This window comes from Bufo bufo, chromosome 3 (assembly GCF_905171765.1).
Source record: "Bufo bufo chromosome 3, aBufBuf1.1, whole genome shotgun sequence".
Taxonomy (NCBI): domain Eukaryota; kingdom Metazoa; phylum Chordata; class Amphibia; order Anura; family Bufonidae; genus Bufo; species Bufo bufo.
The window spans coordinates 464,530,667-464,549,733 of record NC_053391.1 but is presented as its reverse complement, the minus strand read 5'-3'; positions in this window follow the sequence as shown (position 1 = coordinate 464,549,733).

Sequence of the window (19,067 nt, the reverse complement as noted above, 5' to 3'; positions counted from 1 at the left end):
TTCAAAACAAAAAAAATGTTTTAGTGTCTCCATAGTCTAAGAGACATAGTTTTTTCAGTTTTTGGGCGATTATCTTAAGTAGGTCTAATTTTTTGTGGGATGAGATGACGGTTTGATTGTTCAATTTTTGGGTGTATATGACTTTTTGATCGCTTGCTATTACACTTTGTGTGACGTAAGATGACAAAAAATAGCTTTTTTTACACCGTTTTTTTTTTTTTTTTACGGTGGTCATCTGAGGAGTTAGGTCATGTGATATTTTTATAGAGCCGGTCGATACGGACGCGGTAATACTTAATATGTATACTTTTTTTTATTTATTTAAGTTTTACACAATGATTTCATTTTTGGAACAAAAAAAATCATGTTTTAGTGTTTCCATAGTCTAAGAGCCATAGTTTTTTCAGTTTTTGGGCGATTATCTTGGGTAGGGTATGATTTTTGCGGGATGAGATGACGGTTGGATTGGTACTATTTTGGCGTACATGCGACTTTTTTGATCACTTTTATTACCTTTTTTGGGAAGTAAGGTGGGCAAAATTTCAATTTCCTCATAGTTTTTATTTTATTTTTATGGCGTTCACCGTGCGGGGAAAGTAACATGACCGTTTTATAGATCAGGTCGTTACGGACGTGACGATACCAAACATGTGTAGGGAATTTTATTTTTTTCATTTTTAATCAGTGATAAATGTGTTTTTTGATTTTTAAATTTTTTTCACTTTTTTTTTTTTTTTTGACCCAGACCCACTTGGTTCTTGAAGATCCAGTGGGTCTGATGTCTGTATAATACAGTACAGTACACTATATAGTGTTTTGTACTGTATTTTACTTACACATTGTCTGAACAGATCTATGCCTTTAGCACAGATCTGTTCAGCACCATGGACAGCAGGATGCCTGAGAAGGCGTCCTGTTGCCATGGGAACCTTCCCCGTCTGCTCAGTTGTGGCCACAACTTTGCAGACGGGGAAGGGTAAGGAGGGGGGCTGTCTGGGGGCTGTCTGGGGGCTCTCTCCCTCTCCATCGGGGGGCTGCAAAGGCACAGCAGCCCCCCGATGGGAGAGGGAGGGAGTTCCCTCTTACTGTTAACTTCCGTACGGACCGCGGTATGGAAAGGGTTAAACGGATGACATCTGCACAGATGTCAGCCGTTTATACCAGAGTGTCAGCAATGTGCTGACACCCTGGTATACCCACTGACCACCAACGAATTTTAAAGAGGAGGCGGGCGGGGGATCGCGATCCCGCCTGCCGCACCGCCCACAACCCCCCCCCCTGCACCACCCGCCGGCAAAAAATCATGCAGGGGTGCAGGGGGGGTGCAAAATCGATATTTTAGACACACTAAAGTTTCTGATCCCCGCGGTCAGAAACTGCAGAGAGCGCAGCAAACCGCAGGTCTGAATTGACCTGCGGTTTGCGGCGATCGCCGATACGGGGGGGCGTTGTGACAGGATACCGGCTGAATAATTTCAGCCGGCATCCGGTTCGGATTATCCCCCGCAGCTCCGCAATCTCGATTTAAACTTAGGACATACTAGTACGCCCTGAGTCCTTAAGGATTCGGGAAATAGGGCGTACCGGTACGCCCTAAGTCCTTAAGGGGTTAAAGGGCTTCTGTCACCCCACTAAAGTCATTATTTATTTTTTGGCTACTTAAATTCCTTATACTGCGATATATCAATATATAATGCTCTTACTCATTTTTGTTCAGTAGTTTCTTCTAAAAACTGACTTTTATAATATGTAAATTACCTCTCTACCAGCAAGTAGGGCGGCTACTTGCTGGTAGCAGCCGCATCCTCCTTTCATAAAGACGCCCCCTCCTCATGTTGATCGACAGGGCCAGCGAACGCGCTCGTCCTCTGACTAGCCCTGTGTGCGTTTTAAATCTCGCGCCTTCGCCGTACCTGTCTTCAGTCGGCGCAGGCGGACTGACAGGAGGGCGCTCGCTCGGCCACTCCATCCTCAATGCGCCTGCGCCGATGACGCCACATCTACACCCGGCACAGGTGCACTGAGGAAGGAGCGGCAGAGCGAGCATCCTCCTATCACTGCGCCGACTGAAGACCGGTACGGCGAAGGCGCGAGATTTAAAACGCACACAGGGCCAGTCAGAGGACGAGCGCGTTCGCTGGCCCTGTCAATCAACATGAGGAGGGGGCGTCTATATGAAAGGAAGATGCGGCTGCTACCAGCAAGTAGCCGCCCTACTTGCTGGTAGAGAGGTAATTTACATATTATAAAAGTCAGTTTTTAGAAGAAACTACTGATCGAAAATGAGTAAGAGCATTATATATTGATATATCGCAGTATAAGGAATTTAATTAGCCCAAAAAAAAATATGACTTTAGTGGGGTGACAGAAGACCTTTAAACAGAAGAAAATACGCCTTCTGGAGTGGCCCAGTCAGAGTCCTGACCTCAAACCGATGGAGATGCTGTGGCATGACCTCAAGAAAGCGATTCACACCAGACATCCCAAGAATATTGCTGAACTGAAACAGTTCTGTAAAGAGGACTGGTCAAGAATTACTCCTGACTGTTGTGCACGTCTGATCTGCAACTCCAGGAAACGTTTGGTTGAAGTTATTGCTGCCAAAGGAGGTTCAACCAGTTATTAAATCCAAGGGTTCACATACTTTTTCCACCTGCACAGTGAATGTTTACATGGTGTGTTCAATAAAAACATGGTAACATTTAATTCTTTGTGTGTTATTAGTTTAAGCAGACTGTGATTGTCTGTTGTTGTGACTTAGATAAAGATCAGATCACATTTTATGACCAATTTGTGCAGAAATCCATATAATTCCAAAGGGTTCACATACTTTTTCTTGCAACTGTATATGTATATACATATTAGGAATCGCCGCATTAGTACCGACCAGCTCTATAAAAATATAACATGATCCAACCCCTCAGGTAAACGCCAAGAATTTTTTTTTTTAAACTGTTCCAAATAATGCTTTTTTTTGGTCACCTTACATCACAAAAAGTTTATTAGCAAGCAATCAAAAAGTTGTATGTTACCCAAAATAGTACTAATCAAACCGTGATTTCATCCTGCAAAAAAAATGAGCCACTACATAAGAAAATCAACCAAAAAATAAAAAATATGGCTTTCAGAAAATGGATACACTAAAACATGATTTTAGACATATTAGGGATCGCTGAATTCATGACAACCTGCTCTATAAAATAATCACATGATCTACTCCCTCAGGTGAATGACGTAAAACAATAAAATAAAAACTGTGCCAAAATAAAAAAAAAATGTGGTCACCTTGCCCCATAAAGAGTATTGAATGATCCAAAAATCATGTCTACCCAAAAATGGTACCAATAAAAATATCAACTCTTCCCGCAAAAAATTTGCCTGTGCACAAGATGATTGGCAGAAAAAAAAGAAAGTATAGCTTTCAGAAAATGGTGATGCAAAAAAAACATGATTTGTTTTGTTTGGCCAGGGATGTCATGTGATCACTCCTCTGAAGATGTTTGCTGTGATACATGCTAGGATTTTCACTTTCACTTTGGAGCTGCTCCATCCACACAGCCTCTCATCAATGGGAGCATGCTATGCTGAACACTAGAGATGAGTAAATCAAAGCTGACGAAGTGGAATTCAATTTTTCCTAACATAGCGGCTACAATGGCGGCTAAACATGTGAGGACATTGGGCAAGGAACTCTGGAAAGGCGGACTGAGCTATAATGCCATGCATGCAGACAATCAGCAGCCAGCCAGCCCTGTGATGTCACAGCCCTAAAATACCCGCAGCCATCTTGGATTAAGACATTTTCCAGCATTCTGAGTGCAGGGACAGACGTTGCAAGCGCTAGGGAGAGTTATATTGAAAACCTCATTATGAAAAAAAGCAGTTTACAAGTGCAGGGAAACATTTTTCAAATTGCAGGGAAACGATAGTGAGGAATTAGTTCACAGCATCTTAGTGCAGGTAGAGACGTCTGAAGTTGCTAGGGACAGTGCTAGAAAAAACTCATTGTGAAACAAAAAAGTGATTTACAAGTGCAGGGAAACATTACTTGGGGATCCAAAAAGCCATTATATACAGTACAGACCAAAAGTTTGGACACACCTTCTCATTCAAAGAGTTTTCTTTATTTTAATGACTATGAAAATTGTAGATTCACACTGAAGGCATCAAAACTATGAATTAACACATGTGGAATTATATACATAACAAACAAGTGTGAAACAACTGAAAATATGTCATATTCTAGGTTCTTCAAAGTAGCCACCTTTTGCTTTGATTACTGCTTTGCACACTCTTGGCATTCTCTTGATAAGCTTCAAGAGGTAGTCCCCTGAAATGGTTTTCACTTCACAGGTGTGCCCTGTCAGGTTTAATAAGTGGGATTTCTTGCCTTATAAATGGGGTTGGGACCATCAGTTGCGTTGAGGAGAAGTCAGGTGGATACACAGCTGATAGTTCTACTGAATAGACTGTTAGAATTTGTATTATGGCAAGAAAAAAGCAGCTAAGTAAAGAAAAAGGAGTGGCCATCATTACTTTAAGAAATGAAGGTCAGTCAGTCAGCCAAAAAATTGGGAAAACTTTGAAAGTAAGGGCTATTTGACCATGAAGGAGAGTGATGGGGTGCTGCGCCAGATGACCTGGCCTCCACAGTCACCGGACCTAAACCCAATCGAGATGGTTTGGGGTGAGTTGGACCGCAGAACGAAGGCAAAAGGGCCAACAAGTGCTAAGCATCTCTGGGAACTCCTTCAAGACTGTTGGAAGACCATTTCAGGGGACTACCTCTTGAAGCTCATCAAGAGAATGCCAAGAATGTGCAAAGCAGTAATCAAAGCAAAAGGTGGCTACTTTGAAGAGCCTAGAATATGACATATTTTCAGTTGTTTCACACTTGTTTGTTATGTATATAATTCCACATGTGTTAATTCATAGTTTTGATACCTTCATAGTCATGAAAATGAAAACTCTTTGAATGAGAAGGTGTGTCCAAACTTTTGGTCTGTACTGTAGCTCTGGCATTCCAGCAATTTGTTCTTGTTATTGGGGTGCAAGTGCTATGTTGAAATGCCTTTAGTGGATTATGTCTGTGGAAAAAGAAAAATATATACACATTTAAAGAGGACCTTTTACCTGGAAAAACATTGTGAACTAAGTATGCTGACATGGAGAGCGGCGCCCGGGGATCTCACTGCACTTACTATTATCCCTGGGCGCCGCTCCATTCTCCAGTTATGCCCTCCGGTATCTTCGCTCTGTAAGTTATAGTAGGCGGTGTCTGCCCTTGTCCTGTGGGCGTCTCCTTCTCCTAGGCTGCAGCGCTGGCCAATCGCAGCGCACAGCTCACAGCTTGGGAGGTTTTTTTCTCCCAGGCTGTGAGCTGTGCGCTGCGATTGGCCAGCGCTTCAGCCTAGGAGAAGGAGACGCCCACAGGACAAGGGCAGACACCGCCTACTATAACTTACAGAGCGAAGTTACCGGAGCCTATACCGGGAGAACGGAGCGGCGCCCAGGGATAATAGTAAGTGCAGTGAGATCCCTGGGCGCCGCTCTCTATGTTAGCATACTTAATTCACAATGTTTTTCCAGGTGAAAGGTCCTCTTTAACTTCTGCAGTTATTTGTGTTGAAAGAGTTTAGTGGCCTTTTTCAGAACAAAAAGGAAAATATATACATATTTCACTTCTGCAGTTATTTATGGTGAAAGCATTCAGTGTCCTATTTCAGTACTAAAAGGAAAAAAATATACGCACTTCACTGTTGAGGGCGGTCACAGAAAAACAGGGTACATATATTTACCGTCTCAGATATAGACTAACTCACTCAAAAGAATCAACGATTTAAAAAGCAAAAAGAACAAAACTTTATTTATATTGCTGGTTAAAATCTATTAGTCCCTTGATAGAAGTGAAAATTCTCCAACCCCCACAGTTTAAGTTGACAGTCAGCTGGCTGTTTGTACTATGTCCAGTGAGCCAGAGCTGATCCACAATAAACATGCATGTGAGTACTGCCCTTCACTGTAATGCTGTAGCCATGTTGGTTGCTGGCATTACAGTGATTGGCTGGCCGGAACGCGTCATCGGGTGCTATATAGCACCCGATGACACGTGTTCGGTTCAGTGTTAGTCAGGGAGAGTTGTGCTAAAGAAGGGAAAGATAGTGTAAGGAGTGAATTTTTTTTTTTTAAGTTGAAAAACTTGTCATAGACCCAAAAGTCCTTTTAAGAACTATTGTTGTGTGTGGCAGCAGCAATATATATTTTTAACGCAACCTGTGCTAAATTGCTAAAACTTTACAGACCCAAAAGTCCTTTTAAGGACTATGGTTTGTGGCAGCAATATCTATTTTTAACTCATCCTGCGCTAAATAGCATGCAATAGTTAGGCCGCTGCAGACAGCGACATTATCTGCGCTACATCTCCTGTGTAACGTGTGCGCATCCCAAAAATATCTGTGACATCCAGTGTAATTTTTCCGTAGATGGTGTCCGCAGCGGACAGTGACATTAGCCGCGCTACATCTCCTGTGTAACGTGTGCACATCCGAAAAATATCAGTGACATTCAGTGTACTTTTTCCATAGACAGTGTCCGCTGTGGACAGTGACAATACCTTTTTTTAAAATATTTTTGCGCATACACTTACAAATCCTACGCTACTGTACGTGTGACATACTTTCAAGCATATACAGTCAGATTCATAAATATTGGGACATTGACACAATTCTAACATTTTTGGCTCTATACACCACCACAATGGATTTGAAATGAAACAAACAAGATGTGCTTTAACTGCAGACTGTCAGCTTTAATTTGAGGGTATTTACATCCAAATCAGGTGAACGGTGTAGGAATTACAACAGTTTGCACATGTGCCTCCTACTTGTTAAGGGACCAAAAGTAATGGGACAGAATAATAATCATAAATCAAACTTTCACTTTCACCAGACGCTGGGTTTCATCCCTGGTGATGTTCTTCCAGGCCTCTACTGCAAATGTCTTCAGTTACTGCTTGTTCTTGGGGCATTTTCCCTTCAGTTTTGTCTTCAGCAAGTGAAATGCATGCTCAATCGGATTCAGGTCAGGTGATTGACTTGGCCATTGCTTAACATTCCACTTCTTTCTGTCACAGCCAGACAGTTGAGAAGCTCTGACAGGAGCCTTTCAGATCCTCCTCCTTGAATTTCTTTGTTTTGGTTTAGTTTCTCATCTCGTTAGTCTATCTCAGCTGTCATGCTGTTGGACTGATTGCTGCCCTTTAAGTTCCTCCCCAGAATGCAGTAGTGTGCGGCTTATACAACTTCCTGGAGTGTGTGTGCGCATGCTGTTCCTTGTTCCCAGTCCACAGTCCACAGTCCCCAGTCATCTGCAAGATAAGTTCTGTTTATGTATTTATGATTTTCTGTTTTCTGGATCCAGGTGACCCTGACTCCCTCCGTGTCTGTGTAGGGAGCCGGTGGTCGTGTCCCCTCACTATTGTAGGGTCTTCAGGTGTAAGATAGTCGAGGTTCGTGGATATGCGCCCATCCACCTTTGGGGTGGTCGCATAGGCTGAGCAATAAGGGAGAGCGGCAGGTCTCTTGCAGGGGTCTCCCCTTTTGTTCCTTAGTTGTGGATCCAGTGAGTCATTGTTTATATTATTGTCTTGTTTCCTGTACACCATCCATGACATTATAAGCCGCCAAAACCGTCTCAAGCATGGATCCAGTTTCACTTTTGGCTGAGCGCTTCCAGGGTCTTTCATTGGAGTTAGCTGATCTCCGTAAGACTTTTTCTCAGTTTCAAGTGACCGGTTCAGCTTGCGTTCATGGAGTTTGTTCTGAGCCTAAGATCTCGCTCCCGGATACGTTCTCCGGGGGTAGTGAGTATTTTGTGCGTTTTAGAGAGGCTTGCAAACTCCATTTTCGCCTTCTTCCCCATTCCTCTGGTGATGAAAAACGGAGGGTGGGGATCATTATATCACTGCTCAGGGGTAACGCTCAATCCTGGGCCTTTTCGCTGCCGGAGGGGGCACGGCCCCTCCGTTCAGTGGATGAATTCTTTTTAGCCCTGGGTCAGATATATGATGATCCGGATCGTATTGCTCTGGCTGAGTCTAGACTACGTCTGTTATGCCAGGGTAAACAATCCGCAGAGATATACTGCTCAGAATTTCGGAGATGGGCAGCTGATACTGGTTGGAATGATGCTGCACTCCGAAGTCAATTTTGCCATGGTCTTTCAGAGAGATTGAAAGATGCATTTGCCTTTCATGAGAGACCTACCTCCTTGGATTCTGCTATGTCTCAGGCCGTTCGTATTGACAGGCGTCTTAGAGAGAGAGGAGAGATCTCTCCTTACTGTCATACTCAGTCCCGGGACAGTGCAGTGGTCTCTTTCAATGCGCAGGGGTCTCAGTCGCTGTCAGCCCCTTCTGAGCAGGAGCCCATGCAGCTGGGGTTGATTGCCTCTGACGATAGAAGATTCAGCCCGCATGGGAGGGTTTGTTTTTGTTGTGGAGGTATAAATCATTTGGCAAATGTTTGTCCTTCTAGGAGATTCAGGCAGTTTTATGGGAGTAATAAAGAAACAAAAAGGAAAAAATCTTTTAAAAATGTTCCGTCTGTTACTATTGGCAGGGTTGAGGCGGAAATTGAAGGTTTTCCGTTTGCTTGTAGTTCCCGTTTTGTCCTGCCTGCTAGGGTGGCGCTAGAGAGCAAAAGCATTTTTTGTGAGATTTTTGTGGATAGTGGAGCAGCTGTCAATCTCATTGATAATCAATTTGCAATAACTCATGGTTTCCAGGTATGCACTTTGGGAAAGGATATTCCTGTTTTTGCTATTGATTCCGCTCCACTTTCTCAGAAATCATTAAAGGGCATAGTTCACAATATCCGTTTAATTGTCAGTGATGCTCATGTTGAGGATGTGTCATGTTTCGTCCTTAGCGGTTTGCCTACTCCTCTAGTGTTGGGGCTACCCTGGCTCACTAAACATAACCCCACCATTGATTGGCAAGCGAGGCAAATAAATGGTTGGAGTGACTTTTGCAGAGAGAATTGCCTCATGACATCTGTTTCTGAGGTTTCTACTAAGACTGTACCACCTTTCCTCTCTGAATTTTCGGATGTCTTCTCTGAGAGTGGAGTTCAGGATTTGCCCCCGCACAGGGAGTACGATTGCCCTATTAATCTCACCCCAGGCGCCAAGCTGCCTAAATCTCGTTTATACAATCTTTCCCAACCTGAGAGGGTCGCTATGCGTGCTTATATCTCTGAGAGTCTGAGAAAAGGACACATACGACCCTCGAAGTCACCTGTTGCCGCTGGTTTTTTCTTTGTTAAGAAAAAAGATGGTTCTTTAAGACCTTGTCTGGATTTCAGGGAGCTGAACAGTATCACTATTCGTGACCCTTATCCGCTTCCTCTGATCCCGGACCTGTTTAACCAGGTTGTTGGGGCTAAAGTCTTTTCCAAATTAGACCTAAGAGGGGCATACAACCTGGTCAGGGTCAGAGAAGGAGACGAATGGAAGACGGCTTTCAATACCCCTGAGGGCCATTTTGAGAATTTGGTTATGCCTTTTGGTTTGATGAATGCCCCAGCCGTTTTTCAGCATTTCGTGAACAGCATTTTTTATCATTTAATGGGAAAATTTGTATTAGTGTATTTGGATGACATTTTGATTTTTTCTCCTGATTTCAAGACTCATAAGGAACATTTACGTCAGGTCTTGCTCATCCTGCGGGAGAATAAATTATACGCGAAACTGGAAAAATGTGTGTTTGCGGTTCCAGAAATTCAATTTCTGGGGTTTCTTGTCTCCGCTTCTGGTTTTCACATGGACCCCGAGAAGGTCCGCGCTGTGCTTGAGTGAGAGCTTCCTGAGAATCAGAAGGCGCTGATGCGTTTTTTTGGGCTTTGCCAATTATTACAAGAAATTTATTTTGAATTATTCCTCTGTTGTTAAACCACTCACTGATATGACCAGAAAGGGGGTAGATTTTTCTTCCTGGTCGGTAGAGGCGCGTAAGGCCTTTTCTAATATCAAGGAGAGTTTTGCTTCCGCTCCCATCCTGGTACAACCTGATATTTCGTTACCCTTCATAGTTGAGGTTGATGCTTCTGAGGTAGGTGTGGGTGCGGTCTTGTCTCAGGGTTCCTCTCCTGCCAAAGGGCAACCGTGTGCCTTTTTCTCAAAGAAACTCTCCTCCGCAGAGAGAAATTATGATGTGGGAGATAGGGAATTGTTGGCCATCAAGTTGGCTTTTGAAGAATGGCGCCATTGGCTAGAGGGAGCCAGACACCCTATTACTGTGTTTACTGACCATAAAAATCTGGCCTACTTGGAGTCAGCCAAGCGTCTGAACCCGAGACAGGCCAGATGGTCTTTGTTCTTTTCAAGGTTTAATTTTGTTGTCACGTTCCGCCCTGGGGTTAAGAATGTGAAGGCAGATGCTCTGTCACGTTGTTTTCCGGGAGGTGGGAATTTTGAAGACCCGGGTCCCATTTTGGCTGAAGGTGTGGTGGTCTCTGCTCTTTTTCCTGAATTGGAGGCAGAGGTGCAGGCAGCCCAGTCAGAGGCTCCTGATCTTTGTCCTCCTGGGAGGTTGTTTGTGCCTCTCGCTTTGAGACACAAGATTTTTAAGGAACACCACGATTCGGTCCTTGCTGGGCACCCGGGGGCAAGAGCCACACTGGATCTCATCGCTCTGAGACTCTGGTGGCCTGCGCTTCGTAAGTCGGTTGAGGGTTTTGTGGCAGCTTGCGAGACTTGCGCTCGTGCCAAAGTCCCTCATTCACGGCCATCAGGTCCTCTCCTTCCCTTACCCATTCCTTCCCGTCCTTGGACACATCTGTCCATGGACTTCATAACGGACTTGCCTCGTTCCTCGGGGAAGACTGTGATTCTGGTGGTGGTGGACCGTTTTAGCAAAATGGTGCATTTCATCCCTTTTCCTGGTTTGCCCAATGCTAAGACGCTGGCGCAGGCATTTATTGACCACATTGTCAAATTGCATGGTATTCCTTCAGACATAGTCTCTGATAGGGGCACGCAGTTTGTTTCCAGATTCTGGAAGGCTTTCTGTTCTCGCTTGGGGGTTCGGTTGTCATTCTCTTCTGCTTTCCACCCGCAGTCGAATGGCCAGACAGAGCGCGTCAATCAGAATCTGGAGACATATCTGCGCTGTTTTGTGGCGGAGAATCAGGAGGATTGGTGTTCTTTTTTGTCCCTTGCTGAGTTTGCTTTAAATAACCGTCGTCAGGAGTCCTCTGATAAGTCACCATTTTTTGGTGCATATGGGTTTCATCCGCAGTTTGGGACTTTCTCGGGAGAGGGGTCTTCTGGTTTACCTGATGAGGACAGATTCTCCTCGTCTTTGTCATCTATTTGGCAAAAGATTCAGGATAATCTAAAGAGCATGAGTGAGAGATATAAGCGTGTGGCAGATAAGAGACGTGTGCCTGGTCCGGACCTGAATGTTGGTGATCTGGTGTGGTTGTCTACCAAGAATATCAGATTGAAGGTTCCCTCCTGGAAGTTGGGTCCAGGGCTTTCCATAGGTCCCATCCTGAGAAGGTGGGCTCTGAGTGTCCGGAGTCCACTCGTAGAGGGAGGGGTACTGTCACAGCCAGACAGTTGAGAAGCTCTGACAGGAGCCTTTCAGATCCTCCTCCTTGAATTTCTTTGTTTTGGTTTAGTTTCTCATCTCGTTAGTCTATCTCAGCTGTCATGCTGTTGGACTGATTGCTGCCCTTTAAGTTCCTCCCCAGAATGCAGTAGTGTGCGGCTTATACAACTTCCTGGAGTGTGTGTGCATGCTGTTCCTTGTTCCCAGTCCACAGTCCCCAGTCGTCTGCAAGATAAGTTCTGTTTATGTATTTATGATTTTCTGTTTTCTGGATCCAGGTGACCCTGACTCCCTCCGTGTCTGTGTAGGGAGCCGGTGGTCGTGTCCCCTCACTATTGTAGGGTCTTCAGGTGTAAGATAGTCGAGGTTCGTGGATATGCGCCCATCCACCTTTGGGGTGGTCGCATAGGCTGAGCAATAAGGGAGAGCGGCAGGTCTCTTGCAGGGGTCTCCCCTTTTGTTCCTTAGTTGTGGATCCAGTGAGTCATTGTTTATATTATTGTCTTGTTTCCTGTACACCATCCGTGACACTTTCCCTTCAAAAACTCTTTGGTTACTTTTGCAGTATGCTTTGGGTCATTGTCCATCTGCACTGTGAAGCGCCGTCCAATGAGTTCTGAAGCATTTGGCTGAATATGAGCAGATAATATTGCCCGAAACACTTCAGAATTCATCCTGCTGCTTTTGTCAGCAGTCACATCATCAATAAATACAAGAGAACCAGTTCCGTTGGCTGCCATACATGTCCACGCCATGACACTACCACGACCATGCTTCACTGATGAGGTGGTATGCTTAGGATCATGAACAGTTCCTTTCCTTCTTCATACTCTTCTCTTCCCATCACTCTGGTACAAGTTGATCTTTGTCTCATCTGTCCATAGGATGTTGTTCCGGAACTGTGAAGGCTTTTTTAGATGTCGTTTGGCAAACTCTAATCTGGCCTTCCTGTTTTTGAGGCTCACCAATGGTTGACATCTTTTGGTAAACCCTCTGTATTCACTCTGGTGAAGTCCTCTTGATTGTTGACTTTGACACACATACACCTACCTCCTGGAGAGTGTTCTTGATCTGGCCAACTGTTGTGAAGGGTGTTTTCTTTACCAGGGAAAGAATTCTTCGGTCATCCACCACAGTTGTTTTCCGTGGTCTTCCGGGTCTTTTGGTGTTGCTGAGCTCACCGATGCGTTCCTTCTTTTTAAGAATGTTCCAAACAGTTGTTTTGGCCACGCCTAATGTTTTTGCTATCGCTCTGATGGGTTTGTTGTGTTTTTTCAGCCTAATGATGGCTTGCTTCACTAATAGTGACAGCTCTTTGGATATCATCTTGAGAGTTGACAGCAACAGATTCCAAATGCAAATTTCACACTTGAAATGAACTCTGGACCTTTTATCTGCTCATTGTAATTGGGATAATGAGGGAATAACACACACCTGGCCATGGAACAGCTGAGAAGCCAAATGTCCCATTACTTTTGGTTCCTTAACAAGTGGGAGGCACATATGCAAACTGTTGTAATTCCTACACCGTTCACCTGATTTGGATGTAAATACTCTCATATTAAAGCTGACAGTTTGCAGTTAAAGCACATCTTGTTCGTTTCATTTCAAATCCATTGTGTTGGTGTATAGAGCCAAAAATGTTAGAATTGTGGCGATGTCCCAATATTTATGGACCTGACTGTATAACATTTAATATGAAGAAGGCGAGCAGTAAGGGACTGGGAAGTGGCCGTGATGATGATGGTGCACGCAGAGGCCGTGGCCCTGGGTGCGTTGAAACTGTGCCTGCTGACAGAGCACAAGAAAAACAATCATCCACGATACCTAGCTTCACCTAGTTTTCAGGGCAGCCACAGGACAATGCTCTCGAAGTCAGACCAGTGCGAACAGGTGGTAGGTTGGATTGCAGCAGATAATGCTTCCTGTCGGCTAAGCACCACCCTGTCTTCCACCAAGTCCAGTCTCAGTAGCCAAGAGTCTAGTCAACACAATCCTCACCCTGATCCTCCTTCCTCCCACCATGGAGAGTCTTGCCAAACAAGTGATCCCACACTCGGATATTCCTAGGAGCTCTGTTCAGTGCCATTCCATCATTTGGGCCTCTCGACAAGCACGCTTGAAAAGGGACATGAGATCTTCTGCCCTGATTCCCAAACTCTTGAGCTTCCACAGTCACAAGAAGATGACGGTGGGGAACGGCAATTAGTGTTTCACGAGGATGATAATGAGGGTAAGACACATTTGTCAATAACTGAGGTTGTTGTTAGGTCAAGTCAGGAGGATGAGCAGAGTGAGGAAGTGGAAGAGGAGGTGGTGGACGATGAAGTCCCATTGACTTCCATTGTGCTCAGGTGCTCAGGTAGAGCACCTGAGCATCCCGAGGTCTTCTACCTGAGCACCCGAACTCATGAGCACTTTGGTGCTCGATCAACACTACTCACCGCTAATGCGGTAACAGTGATCAAACTGGGACTCTAATTGTGTCCAGCCCCAGTGCTGTCACCCCAGTATTAGATTGCTAGTGTCCCTAAAGCATCAGATGAGACACTTGTACTGTATTAGATTCCATGATGTCACGGGACCCTTTCTACTGCTATGCTCTAAATCTGGCTAATAATCATACCCTCTGCTCGACGCGTTTATTTTAGCCCTGTGACGGGCCATTCATCAGGAGCTCATATAGCCGTCACGGCCATACTAGTGTCGGTGCTGATGCTCAACTCTCAGTGCAGCATCAATCGTCAGCTCTCTCTGTCTGTTAGGCTATTTACACTACCTCTATCATTTATGCCCTATGAGCTCCTGATGAACGGCCCGTCACAGGGATGTAAGATACACGTATGATTATTAGCCAGACTTAGAGCATAGCGGTAGCAAGGGTCCCGTGAGATCATGCTATCTAATACAGTACATGGGTCTCATCCGATGCTTTAGGGATGCTAGCTGTCTAATACTGGGGTGACAGCACTGGGACTGGACACAATTAGAGTCCCAGCTAGAGTCCCAGCTTGATCACTGTTACCGGATTAGCAGTGAGGTTTGCTGACTGTACTGTACACTTAATCTGTGGGTGTTGGATAATCTTCCGCTCTCTGTCTGTTAGGCTATTTACACTACCTCTATCATTTATGCCCTATGAGCTCCTGATGAACGGCCCGTCACAGGGATGTAAGATACACGTATGATTATTAGCCAGACTTAGAGCATAGCGGTAGCAAGGGTCCCGTGAGATCATGCTATCTAATACAGTACATGGGTCTCATCCGATGCTTTAGGGATGCTAGCTGTCTAATACTGGGGTGACAGCACTGGGACTGGACACAATTAGAGTCCCAGCTAGAGTCCCAGCTTGATCACTGTTACCGGATTTAGCAGTGAGGTTTGCTGACTGTACTGTACACTTAATCTGTGGGTGTTGGATAATCTTCCGCTCTCCCCCCCCCCTTCATTTTATACACACTCACCAGAGCCTTTTATTTTCACTTCTATCAAGGAAATAATAGATTTTAACCAGTGATATAACTTTATTTGCGGTGAAAGACTTTAGTGGCCTATTTCAGTTCAAAAAGGAAAAATATATACGCATTTCACTTCTGTAGTTATATGTGGTGAAAGCGTTCAGTGTCCTATTTCAGTACAAAAAGGAAAAAAATATATGCACTTCACTGGTGCATTTATTTCTGCTAAAAGTGTTTAGTGGCCTATTTCGGTACAAAAAGAAAAATATATTCTCAGTTCAAGTCGGCGGTTATATGTGTTGAAAGGATGTAGTGGCCTATTTCAGTAAAAAAGAAAAATATTTTCTCAGTTCATGTCAGCAGTTACATGTGTTGAAAGTGTTTAGTGGCCTTCTTCAGTACAGAAAGAAAAATACATTCTCAGTTCACATGGCCTATTTCAGTACAAAAAGAAAAGTATATTCTTAGTTCACGTCGGTGGTTATATCTGTTGAAAGCATTTAGTGGCCTATTTCAGTACAAAAAGAAAAATATACTGTATTCTCAGTTCATTTCGGCGGTTATATGTGTTGAAAGCATGGCTGGGAGTCAGCAGGATGGCAGCAGGGGGAGGTCGGGAGCCATAAGTGCCTGGGGTAGACTACCTACTTTGCAGGAGCCTACCTGCCCGGGAAGTAGTGGTGCAGGGCTTCACGGAAGCAGCGGCAGTAGCAGTCAGTCAGTGCGGACTGTTTGGGGGGAAAATCACCCACTCAGCGGTGTGGCAGTGTTTCGTTAAGACGCTTGAGGAGGTTAACATGGTGTAGTAAGGTGAACAGAAATGTGTATGGTTAAAATGGTCTCAGCAATGTGTAGGTTGCTGAGACCTTTTGTTAAGTTTATGGGCTGGATTTTATTGGACTGGGAAAGGTAGGCTTGGTAGAGGGACCTCCCTAGTCCACCCCATTCCGGGGTAGATTTTCCCCTAGCCTGAGGGATCCCCAGCTGAAGCTGGGATCATTAAGGGGAAATAAAACACAGTCCAGGCTGTCAGTTTGGGGAGCAGGGGCGTTGCTAGGTCAAAACATTTGGGGCCTGGGCCCCTGATGTTTTGTCCAAGGCTCCGAATGTCCTGCCTGCCTGTTAGATATAACTGTATTGCCGTCCTCAGGACAACAATACAATTGAATCTAATGCACTGCAAGAGCTTAAGGACCTGTGATTACCTCACAGGTCATGTGTTTAGTTCTAAATGCAGTAGCTGAAAAGGACCTGGAATGATGTCACCATCATGTGACCAGTGCAGGAGAGGACGGCTCAGCAGTGAAGAGAAGCCCTGGGAAGAGGCTGAGGTGAGATCTGCTACATGAGGAGAGGTAAGTAAAGATTACCCAGTGTGAGAGGCAGAGCAATGTTGGGAATTGTAGTTATTTAACTGGGACTGTATGTTAGGACTGAAGGGAGGGAAGTTATTTACATGGGATAGTGAGGTGGAGTGATGTTAATAACATGGGACTGAAATTTGGAAGTGGCTGGGGTAGGGTGATGTTATTTACATGGGACTGTATGTTGAGGGGTAATGTTATTTGGGACTTCATGTTAAAGGAAGCTGTGGGAGGGAGTGATATTATTTACATGAGATTGCATGTTAAGGGGTAATGTTATTTTCATGGGATTGCACGTTGGAGGTGGCTGGGGAGGGGCTGATTTTATTTACATGGGACTGTATGTTGAAGTTGTTTGGGGGAGGGAGTGATGTTATTTATATGGGACTGAATGTTGAGGAGGTGATGTTATTTACATGGAACTGTATGTTAAAGTGGCTGGGGAAGGGGTGATGTTATTTACATGGGACTGTATGTTGGAAGGGGCAGGAGAGATGGTGTGATGGTATTTACATGGGACTCTATGGCGGAGGGAGTGAAATAGTGTTATTTATATGGGACTATATATTGGTGGGGCTGTAAGCAGGGGAGTGATGTTATTTACATAGGACTGTATTTTGGAGGGGGCAGGAGAGATAGTGTGATGTTATTTACATGGGACTGTATGATGGAGAAAGGAATATAACTTCAGGGAGCACTGCAGGGGGCAGTATAAATACTGGGGGCACTGTAGAGGTATTATAAATCAAGGGGATATTATAGGCATTCTTATTACTACTGGGGGCTCTATAGGAGTGACATATAGATCCGCCTTATTTCTATATTTCTACTAAGAGCACTATGGGTGCATATGGGTTCCATCTGCAGTTTGGCACATTTTCTGGCACTGAGACTTCTGGTATACCTGAAGAGGAAAGATTCTCCTCTTCTTTGACATTTATTTGGCCAAAAATTCAAAACTATTTAAATAAAATGGGCAAAAAGTTTAAACGTATGGCTGACAAGAAACATATGAGTGGTCCGGACCTGAGAGTGAGTGATTCTGTGTGGCTGTCCACAAGAAACATTAAGTTGAAGGTACCTTCTTGGAAGTTGGGGCCAAGGTTTATTGGGCCATATAAGATCTCTTCCATTATTAATCCGGTTGCTTTTCGTCTTGAACTTCCGCAGGCTTTAGAAATTCATAATGTTTTTCATAAATCATTACTGAAAAGATATGTCAAACCTGCTGAACCGTCCTCCTTACCTCCGGCTCTGGTCTTGGTGGTTGGTAATCTTGAATTTCAGATTGCCAGGATAGTGAACTCACGATTTCCCAGTCGATCTCTTCAGTATCTCGTGCACTGGAAAGGTTACATTTCAGAGGAAAGAATGTGGGTTCCTGCGACTGATGTTAATTCACAGGGCGCATCCAGATAAAGTCGGCCCTGGGTGTCCGAAAGGTCACTCGTAGGGGGGCTATTGTCATGGTCCTCCCATGACAGAGGTGAGAAGATCTGAGAGACTGGCGGCACATGAGGGTATCTGACAGTCTCCTGTTTTTTCCTTTCAGTGTTGTATTTGGTATGACCACACCTCTTGTCAGGTGCAGCTTGTAGTCATTACTGAGGCCCTATTTAGTTCTGATTCACACTGCTTACCTTGCGGTTGATATTTCCTGCTGGAGTTGATTGAGCTGGTGTGTTGTTTCTTTGGATCTCCTGCTCCCCCATTCTGCTTTAAGCTAAGTGCATTTTGTCTGGCATTTTGTTTGCTTGTGTGTGTTGTTGTCTAGGCCTCAGGGAGATGCTGGTTCCTTCATCTGGGAAGGAACCAGTAGTCTCATTCCCTGCCACCATTCTTTGGGCCTTCCAGGGTCTTCAGGGCCTAGGTTGCGGTGTATGAGTATTTCCCCATTCAGGGTCTACTCATACTGGCAGGAGTCAGGGAGAGATCTAGGAATTCATAGGAAGTCACCATACCTCTCCCTTAGCTTTGAGGCCTAGACTCCGGTCTATTACTTCTGTGTGTCATTTGGTGTTATCACCTACCCATTACTTGTGACAATTTCAGTACATAAAGAAAAATCTATTTGTCGCTTTTAGGGGTGTTTTAATTTGCTTTTAATTAATTTAGTTCAGCTAAAAGTATGTTAGACAGAGAAGTTCCATGCCATGCACAGAGGAGGGGAAGAGTCCTAAATGTATATGGCGCAGGCAAAAGTCACAGCAGAGTAAGGGGGCATGGCAGAAGGAGTCGCAGCTAGAGGCCTGAGCTCCCGGTGTCATCTAGCGGTCGAGTCTTGACCAGCAACCCAGCAGTTCTTGATTGGTTAACTCGGTCATCCACTTCCTCCCAAGTGACATCAGAAACCCCCAGCCAACAGTTGGTGGGTTCTTCAGGCACAACCCTTAGTTGGCATGGCCAGGGAGCATGCCCTGTGCCCTTATCTGTCCTCAACCTGCCTTTGTCCTTTTCTCTTCCCTCAGCCAGAGAAGTTATGTATGCTGTGGGCTCAGCTCCTCTATATAGCGAGGACGAACTATTAGAGAACAATCAGCAGCTACTGCCAAGATGTGGAGGAGACATCCGCTGCTTCCTCTGCTAGGTGGGCAAGTAGTGATGAGGAGAGTGTCATGGGAGGTGGTGTTG